Source organism: Anser brachyrhynchus (genome assembly GCF_964034855.1).
Source record: "Anser brachyrhynchus genome assembly, chromosome: W".
NCBI classification, from domain to species: Eukaryota; Metazoa; Chordata; class Aves; order Anseriformes; family Anatidae; genus Anser; species Anser brachyrhynchus.
The window spans coordinates 22161962-22168460 of NC_137704.1; the positions used below are offsets into that span (position 1 = coordinate 22161962).

General features: G+C 45.8%; 2 protein-coding genes across 12 annotated transcripts in view; one reads left to right on the forward strand and one right to left on the reverse strand.

Annotated features, from left to right (window-relative positions):
• The window catches only part of LOC308184747 (uncharacterized protein), a 370719-nt gene that overhangs the window by 340200 nt on the left and 24020 nt on the right, over window positions 1-6499 (forward strand). The gene's annotated exons all lie outside the window — the stretch shown is intronic.
• The window catches only part of LOC308184713 (SET-binding protein-like), a 317153-nt gene that overhangs the window by 122992 nt on the left and 187662 nt on the right, over window positions 1-6499 (reverse strand). The window lies entirely within an intron of this gene.

The following is a 6499-nucleotide window of genomic DNA, read 5'->3' on the forward strand; positions in this document are numbered from 1 at the left end:
ACTCCCTGATAGCCCTCAACCTCTCCACCTCCTCTTTGAGTTCTGCCACCAGGCAGACCAGGTCATCCACCTGCTCGCACCTCACACACACGGTGCCTCTGCCTCCCTCAGATGGCAGCAACAGGCTCAGACACTCCCTGCACCCAGAGACCTGAACTGCCGCATTATTGAGCAGGCAGTCAGTCTGGGTGGCCACAGACTTTCTAGAGAGAGCGCTTTGCCTGGTGAAGACCACTGCAGCCTAGCTAGCGGTCGACAGCCATTAAAGGTGTTGTTCTTATGGGCAGGGAGAAGAAAACTCTGCCCTCTCCGCCCTCCCTGCTCGCCCTGCCTGTGCGAACTGCCCCACCCCGCCCTTCTGACGCACCACACCCTGTTCCCCGCGCTCCTGGTCGCTCAGCGCTCCCTAGGGGCTGCTTTTGAACGGCCGGGGAGGGGGCGCTGCTGGCTCCGCCTACGCCTCGTCCGCCTCCCTCGCGAGGGCTGCCGGGTCCCGGCGGCTCCCTCGAGCGGCCTCGATGTCGGAAAAAAAGCCCTGCCTGTCCCGATCCCCCGCTCTGCTGCAGAACGCGTCTGCCCCGGAGCAGATCGCCTTGGCAAGTGACTGTCCCGACGGTACACCAGAGCAGATTTACTAGGAAGGCCCTTTGCATCTCGACAAGCCTGGGGAGATTCTGTTCCCCCCCGAGTGAGGACGGGCAGTGCTGGACTGGACATGGCTCTGCAAGCAGGAGCGAAGCAAACACCTTGCTCTTGATGCACTCAGGCTACCAACATGGCACAGGGAAAGCTGTGGTAATGCCTCCAGTGATTCCTTTGTGCTGGCTGAGCATGGGCATGCGTGGACTTTTGAGAGGCACATAAATTTCAAATATGCCTCCAGATTGACCCTGTCCTCACCAGTAGGGCTGAGCCGAGATTTGGCCCTGAGCCTCAAGAGCAGGCACCAAGCGTGATACCCAGTCTGGATCTAAGTCTCACAGACATCATTAAAACAGCTCAAAATCAAAACATCACGAAGATGAGGAATGCTGGAGTCAATTTTAGGCATCGGCTGCTTTTTTTTCCTTTTCCTTTTCATTTTTTTTTCCTTAATACAGAATAATGTATTGATTTGGCTTAAATTTCTCTGCTGTTCTGTATGCAACATCACAGTCTCAAACAAGAGCCCAAATGCAACCCTTTGAGCTGCTGGAGTTCTCTGCCTGTGTCCAAATGTCACATTCAGTGTGCAGTGGTGTTTTTTGGGGGAAGTGGGAGGACAAAAAAGAGCAAAAGCCAAATCTAAAACCACTGAATGAAAAGGTTGCATACACTGAAGTCGTTGGTACAGGGACTATTCAGTGAATGCTTTAAACATACTTCAGGTCAGAAAAAAGATCTATTTCGCTCAAGATGAAGTATTAACTTATTATTTTCAGTTAGGATTTCTTTTCCTGTTCTTTTTTTTTTTTTTCTTTTTGTTTGTTCTGTTTTTCACTAGGCAATGCACTTATTCCTGTACATTCTGCCTTTAAGGATTTCTCTCAAGGATTCATGTGTATCTATTTTCTGCAACCAGACAGAAAAACCTTCTGAAATCAGCGCAGATTCATCACCCACCCTGCACACGACCTTATCATCAGTTGCGATGGGTGGCCCCCGTGGAATACTATGGAAAGGGCAAATCTGGAAAATGTGCACTTTAAAGTCCCAGAGACTTTAGATCAGTGTGCAGCGCTTGTAATTTCTGCTGCAGACTGCTCTGCTTGTCATGGATATCTGAGAATTTGTGTTTTCCCTGACTGCAGGTCGTGAGATTTATTACAGTGATTTTTTTTTCTTCTTTTTTTCTTTTTTTTTTCCTCCTGGAATAGGTAAGGCACAATTGATAGTACCAAATTCCTGCATGTATAACATCTCCAGCGATAGAGAGGAGAGAAACAAGGCTTCCTGGCAATCTCTTCCTGACATGTAACATATTTTGGATTTACTTTTACTGATCAAATGTTTATTTAAAGAGAAGACAGTGCTGTATACAAAGACTAGGCTTCAGTAGATGAAGTATAATAACAAAAATTATCCTAAATCCTTTCTGCCCCATCCAGAAACACATTTAGGTTTGTCCTCAGTGGAGACTGACAAGGACTCATGTGGATGGACTGCACCAATGGGTATTAAAAATGAGGTTTCTAGTCTCATCAACATACATGTTCCCATCTGGGAGCAAATATATCCTTGCAAATATATCCAGAATAGGTGATCTTTTCTACTGGCCTGCATGCCCTTCTCTATCAGGAACGGCTGACGGACTCTTTGTAAAAATACTACTTCAGTGAGTAAGAACATTGTATGTTACGGGTGGGAGGGGGGATATAAAGCAATGAATAAATGAGTTACAAAAGTTTATTGCATGTGTTTTCCATTATAGTCTTCAGAATGACAGCCATCACATCATTTGCAGGAAGCAAAAAGACCTTGTTGTTATCTAAAGTTAGGTGCCAAAGAACCTCATGGAAGAAATATGATTATTCTGAGCACTATGGATAGAAATACTGAGGCACAGTGATTTGCCAAATGTCTTTCCACATTCTTCAGAAGAATTTAGTTTTCCTGGCCCTCACTTTTTTCAGCGCCCATGGAGATTCCCAAGACCAAGATCCCAAGTCCATGTTCCCAAGGCACTTCACAATCTAGATGAATGCGACTTCAAATAAACGAACGTCTAGCTGGACAAAGAGAATAAGATGGACCTTCCACTACCAGCATGAGATAAGCAATACTATGTCAATTAAAACTGTAAGAAAAAAAGTAAACTGGAATTCTAGTGCTGGTGTTTCCTGTAGGCTGTGTATTTCTTCTCTGGTTTATAGGCAAATCAGTGGGGAAAGGTTTTTAAATATTGAAAATATATTTAAAAATGCACTTGTGGGGCAAATATGGTCCGTGTGTGTTTGCACTTTTTTATATGTTATCACAAAAATCATGCCCCTCTGGCAAGGAGATGAAGTGCAAACAGATCCTTTGCTATGGGGTCTGTGTGTGTGAGTGTGGGTGGGAAAATTGAAAGGCTCTGAGCTGGCTGCACTGACGCCTTTCTGTCAGGAGTGACCATTGGTATCACAGCCACAACTGCAATCACAGATCTGCAAAGCAGAACAAAAGTGGGGCTGTGCGTCAGTGCAGCACACAGCCTTTCACAGCCAGCCCATGGGGATTCGTGGATGTCTCAGATGTACAGGGCTATCATTTCTACGCTGCAAACATTACCCACGAGCGATGGTTTTTAAGTCCTTTAGCTTTGTGGTGATATTAAAATGGATTATTCCGGCATCTGCAATCACAGCACACGTGCAGTGTTCTACCTGCCTACCTGTGTGCATGTGTCTGTGCATGTGTGTGTGTGTTCGTGGGTGTTTAATTTTAAGATGGACATTTTTCTCAAGGAAACAAACTGCAGGCTGTGGGGAAGATCTCCGGTTGTCCACCTTAGAGGTAATTATACCAGGAAAAGCTATCAGGTCTATCCACTTCTCATCAAGCAAAGGACACAGTCGCAGGCAAGAGGTGACCTCGTGTTTCTGCTGCTCAAACTCCCAGCAACCCACAGCAACTTAAATTAGAACATGTGCAATGTAATTAGATTTCCTTCCCTTGCAGACTTGTCGTACTTCTCCAGTTTGAAAAGGAGGGGACACTTCAGGCAGAGCTCAGCAGATCTGGCTGCTGCTCACTGGGGTTTTACTTAAAGGAAAGAAGGAAAAAGGTTGTGATTAAAGCAAAGCCTTTGTGCTTTCAGCTCCCGTCCTCCAGAAACAGTTTCTAGTTAGGAACACAAATAAATAAATAAATAAATAATGAGAGAAAATGAAATAAAATAAGAAATTTGGGTCAGGATCCAAACCCAGGTTTCCCCCCAGGACTGAGCTGTTTGTTACCAAGGCTATTGCTTGGACCGACCCAGTGAGATGTCAGGTCAGACTTGGGATGACACCCATTAACTTTCTGCAAGAATTGGCTCTCCTCCTGCTCCTCGGGCAGGGCAGGGAACTGCGAGCACGGCTCTGGCCACTGAACCTCAACTGCCACCTGACTGAGCAGCTTGGGTGCCCCACACCACCAGCCAGGCCTCCAGAGAGGCAATAAGCATGCTAAATCACCCCACTGACTATATAGGGCACCTGAGCAGCTAATTCAGGCACCTAAATTAGGCACTGAAAGGGAGGCAGGGTGAATATAGCCCCAATTACGTCGATGCCTTTAACCTCTTTCCTGCTGCTCCACGCCAGGGCTGAACCATGCCTTGACAAAAGCCTTTCTGAAACATTTCTCAACCAGTCAAAGGCACAGAGGCCCAAATTGTTCCTGACAAAGCTTTCAAGATTTCCACCTATCATTAGTATTTTTCATAGGGAACCTTGCAGTTCTTTGAAACTGTGTTTTGAATACCGTCAGCTGTGAACCTTTGGGGGCTGCCTGACGCAATCCCTCCTGCCTGAAGCAGGGGATTTTTCATTCCCCACAGTCAGGCTATATCATTACAAGGTCTTAATTTGAATTGTTCTTGAATGTAAGACTTCTCTTTCCTTTTTGAGGTAAACCATGGAAGAGCAAACAGATAATCTCGGATACACCACAGTCTCTGTGCCTTTTCTCTATTGTTCCCAGGCAAATAAGAGCATTCTGAAAACAAAGAACAAACTTATGCATGTAATTCAGATTTAAACCCAGCCTTCTTCAAAGTTAGCAGAGGCTAACGTTTCCTTGTTCCCTCCCTGCAAATTCCACATTATACAAATGGGCATTTAAAAACAGCAAAATCTGGTACTGGGATTCACATTGGTCGCACCATTCGAATGCCCATGCTTCTAGCTTCTTATTAAAACTTGAATTCAGTCTTTTGAGGTTTGCTCATCAGTAAAATCTTGCATTATGCATATTCTTTTACCGCAGGGCACAGCAGCTGGGCACAGGAAGAATGCAATGGAGCCGAGTGCCCGCTGCCCAAGGAGCAGCAGCGTCTCCTGCTTTGGGCATCCTTTGCTCCTGCTCTTCCTGTAGGTTATTTCCAATAAGGGCACCTCTGGTACATTCGTGGTGCTCCCAGAGAGGCTTCATCCCATCACCACACCTTTAATGAGCAGTGCCTTGCTCAGCCCTCCCAGCCAATGGCTTGCAAGGCTCTGCTTTGGTTAAATGAGGTTTGAGATAGACATTCCCTGCTCTGCCTGGGTTTTTGGTCACCGTTCACCAGGCCTAAGGGTTCAGCAGAGAAAAAAAACACAAAAACTTATCATTATTAGATGTCTAAGCTAGGCACAGGGAGTAGGAGTCTTGCCACCTGCATGGCCTGGGGTTCTCACCCCCATGATGATGGACGAAACCTTGGCCTCTGCTTGGGGTATCCTTTGGAAGGCTTATGTCCCTTCTCTTTCTTTTAATTGTGATTTTTTTTTATTCTTATCACCTCTAGCTATTTTACTGGACACACACCTGCCCGCACAGCTGTGGAAATAAGCATGGTCTAGCTGGCCTAGGAGTTTGGAGATCAACGTTGTGTTATCATGCCTACCATAACTTCAGCGTGCCCTGGTCTTTGAAATGTCCAGAGATAGTCTCCTATGGTATGATTATAAGGCAAAAATAAAACCTAAATTTGGCAGAGGCTTCTAACTACTAGCATCATATAAATAATCATTTTAGTAAAAAAAAAAAAAAAAAATTCCCAATTCTAGGTCAGAATTTTTCCAATTCAGCACTTCTCTGCAGAAGTGAGGGTATGTGCATTATTTCCTCAAAGGAACACAGGACAAAAAAATAGCAAATTAGAAGAAAAAAGCAGAGGGCGAAACTCAGGAAGTTGTGACCATCTCAGCTCATCACCTCACCTGAAGGCCTTGTGCCATCACAAAACGCACAACTTAGTGAAAAACCCTTCCCAAAAAAACAAGGGGAATGGTGCATCCAACCACTCTGACATGTGATCTAGGCTCCAGCGATGTGATTTCTGCTCCCACCGGGGCAGCAGCCCCAGAACCTGGACGAGACATCCTTCCCTGCAAACCCTAGTGGGTTTGCCCAGCACCAGCAGGCCTGGCCGGTAGACAGGCCACAGATTTTAACCAAAGTATGTGCTGTGCCTACTCGCTTGTTGTGCAAACAGCAAGAGCTACTACAGTAGTGATTTTTGTTGGTGAACTGAAGCCGAGAGCTGATTTCTCCCTTCCAACCAATATATCCCGATGGGAAGCCAGTAAAGTTTGTCCTTTCAGGAGAGCAGGGCTTAATGCAGAGTTAGTGAGGGAGCCTAAGATGCATCAGAGCAGCACAAAACCCTCACTGAAGCACACGAGGGGTCATAGGTGCCTGTTTAAATTTTCTGCCCACACTACAGTAACACGGGCAGCAAACAAAGCCAGGCTGCTGTCTAACAATCTCATCTCAGAACCAGCCATGGTTTGGGGAAAATAACTGCAAAGCAATGGTGTAACTCAAATGAAAACATGAAGGTTACTAGGGA